Genomic DNA, 3,656 nt, shown 5'->3' with positions numbered 1-3,656 from the left:
TAGTTAAAAATAAACTAAAACGGAACTGGGGACTGGTCCATGAACGTCAGGAAGGGGCCTGCAGCACTTGCAGGACAGGTTAGCCAGGACCCTGAGCTCAGTTCTAAGCCCCCCTGGGAGCAGAGCTGGGCACCAGGAGGAATCTGGGAGGCAGGAGGTCCAGCACCACTCCTCCCAAGGGCCAAGCAGATCCTGTGTTGCCAAAGAGAGAGGAAGACACACCATTCTTGGGGGTCCTTCCCCAGCCCTGGTCTGCCAGAATGGATGAAAGGGAGTGAGATGGGAAAGGGTGGGCTGCCAGTCCAGCTCTGAGGCTGAGGTGATGTTGATCCCCCAGGGACAGATGGAGCGGTGCTGCAGACTCCTCAGCTGGCTTCTCTCTCTCAGAAGGACCTTCCATCTGCTGCTCAAAGAAAAGAGAAGCTGGCAGCCTATGGAGTTACTTTGCCTCCACGCAGAGAAGCCAGAGTCCACAGCTAGGCCCGCCTTGGCTCCCTCCTGCCCGCCTTGTTCACTCCCTCTGAAGGGTCCTCCTTGCATCTGTACTCAGAATCCCATTCTCCCTGTCCTCACCAGGGGCTGGGGCAAAGACTACAAGATCCAAACAAGTCCCACCCATGCCTCTAACTTCCCTTGTGGTTACTCAGGCCAAGTCTCAGCTGCCCTCTCTGGGAAATGGAGCTTCATTCATTCATTCAGTAAGCATCCATTGAGGCCTTTACTAGGTGTTCTAGGTGCTGAGGCCTATGATGAACAAAAATAAGGTTACTGATGGGGGCACAGACTCCACAGACAAGAGAACACAGACAATACAGGTGGTGGTGAGGGCTTTGGAGGGCACTGAGGCAGTGGTTTGGTTGCGGGGGTGGTACTGTGAGGGTAGGTCAGAGAAATCCTCCCTGATGAAGTCAGACAGAAGAGATCTGGATGGAGTAAGGGAGGGATAAAGGCATTAATTGAAGAAAACATCCAGGGACAGGGGACAGCAAGTGCTTAAGTCTTGAGTGAGCATTAGGACGCAGACAGCAGAGGCCAAGGGCAGGGGCAAGCGGGACAGACGGTCAGGGCTCTGATGGCAGGAAGGCTTTGGTCTGGTGGGATGGGGTGACACAATCTGGCTTTCATTCAATGGAAGCACTCGGGCTGCTATGTGAACAACAGAACGTGGGGGCAAGGATGGCAGCAGGACGACCAATGAGGACACTCTTATGGGAACCCAGGTGGGATAGGACAGGTGAAGAGTGGATGTGATCAAATTCTGGAGATTTGTGATCTATAAAGACACATACTTGTACATCATTTACATAAATACGGATGATATCATAAATGAGATCATGAATAGATATATATTATGTAATATATAAATGTTAAATATATAACTTTTCTACCCATGTAAGTCTTAAAACTCCTTTATCATGGGAAATTTTAAATACATACATAGTAACTCCCTAGTATCCATGGCCCAAATTTAAGTTAGCAACTCGTGGCCAATTCAGTTCTGTCTCTGCCCCCCAACCCTCTGCCAATCCCTGCTGCCCTGCCCCGATTCACCCATCCAAGCCAGCACACCCTTCAGTGTAGACACAGTTCCAAGGCAGAGGCTTTGGTGCTGGATTGGATGTGGGTATGGGAAGCATGTACCATGGTGTGAGCACTCTGAAGGACGGAGCTGCCATAATTTACCGAGCCAGGGAGGACTGGGCTCAAGTTTGTCCCCGTTGAAAAACTACTGATCACACAGAAACCCCCACCCCCTCAAAGCACACCCCAGCAGAGCCTACCTTCCCACCGGGCACCCACCCACACCGAACTCCAGAAGTGATCTCAGTGATGTCACTGATTATCTCCTATCAGTAAATCCAGTGGAAACGCTTCTGCCTTATCTCACCCGCCCCTGAAGAACATCAGACACCAATGACTACTTGCTTCTCCTCCAAGACTCTCTCGTGCCTGGGTTCCCTCTTAGACCCTCTGGCTGCCTGCCTCCTCTCCCTTCTTCCTCTCTCCCAGCAGCACTGGAATGCCACAGTTATCTCCTACTCCCTCTCTTTCAGAGCCCCTGGGCTGGTACCATCCTTCCCCTTGGCTTCCTCACCCTCTGTGTCTACAACCCTCAGCTCATGGTCCCTCTGCCTTCCCTCTGAAACTGCAGCTCCCAAGCCAGAAACCTGGGGCCCTCTGGGACTGTTCACTCTTCCTCACCCCCATATTCAACTTATCCCAAGTGCGATGATGATGATGATGGTGATGATGATAGTTGACAAATGCCAAGCAACACACCAGACACTATACTTATTGCCTCATATAATCATCCCACACCCCTATTATTAGCCCAGTTTGCCAGAGAAGTCCGGGAAGGCACACTTCCCCAAGGTCACCCCAAGACCAAGTGGCAGAGCTGGGACTCATAGCAGGCCACACTGACTGCAGGATGTTCTTCAGGGACAAGGCACTGCTGGGAGTCACTCTCGGACCCACGGCTCCCAGTGCCCCATGCAATCCAAGATCCATGATCCTCGCCCTGCGATCCCTGCCAGCCGCCGGCTCTGAGCTCATACTGAGTGGTGAGTGCAGTCCTCCAGAAGGTTCCCCTCCCAGGCCTACTGGCTTGCTCAGTTCCTCCAGGCCCCAGAGAAGCCCTTCTAGCCTTCCATGAACTATCTCCCTGCCCCACCGGCCCTCTGCTAAGGTCTACTTATTTGGTCTCTACGAAATACGCCTCCTTTGGAGGAGCCTTACTTTCTGTCATGAATGAGCCTGGGAGGAGCTGGAAAGGGCTCTTTTGCATGTTGTCCCTCTCAGCTGATGCAAGAGGACAAGTGCAGAGCTTAGGGCTGGACGGGGCCATGGGGATGGCTGGTTTGGCAAGACTCTGCGGCCATGGCCAGGAAACCCAGCTGCTCTGCTCAACCCCCACCGGTCCCTATACTCTAGGGAGCTGTGGAAGGCGGGAGGCAGCGGATGCCCCCTTCTTGTGTCCTTGGGCTGGGAGTGGGACCTGAGGTTTCCTCCTGGAGCAGTGCTGGGGGTGTCTGGACACGGCTGAAGCAGGAGCTCTGAGACCCCTGGACTGCAGCCTCAGCGGTATGCTCTTGAACTCCACATGAGCAGTGGCAGCCCCAGGGACAGCAGCCCTTCCTGTGGGTTATTTCTTTAGGGTCCTGGGCCCAGCCTGCTCCTCCACCCTCCCAACATTTTCATAAACACCTACTTTTCTGCACCGAGTACTCTCTGCATAAAATACCCAGGGCTACCTATCTCCTGCAATAACTCCAGAGACCTAAGTCTGAGGGCCACCATGCAGCACTCATGGTGACTCTTCCAAACAAGAAGGCCTCAACGACTAAGAAAGAGACACACCCAGGGAGCCTGGGTGGCTCAATAGGTTAAGCCTCTGCCTCCGGCTCAGGTCATGATCTCGGGGTCCTGGGATGGAGTCCTGCATCGGGCTCTCTGCTCAGCAGGGAGCCTGCTTCCTCCTCTCTTCTCTCTCTGTCTGCCTCTCTGCCTACTTGTGATCTCTCTGTCAAATAAATAAATAAATAAATAAATCTTAAAAAAAAAAAAAAAAAAGAAAGAAAGAGACACATCCAGGAGGGACATGTGTGGGGTAGTGTCCAGTGGCAAAACCTCCACTGGCCCTGTCCAGATCAGCT

This window comes from Enhydra lutris, unplaced genomic scaffold (assembly GCF_002288905.1).
Source record: "Enhydra lutris kenyoni isolate GAN:26980312 unplaced genomic scaffold, ASM228890v2 scaffoldscaffold5, whole genome shotgun sequence".
NCBI lineage: Eukaryota > Metazoa > Chordata > Mammalia > Carnivora > Mustelidae > Enhydra > Enhydra lutris.
This window is presented reverse-complemented; position numbering follows the sequence as displayed.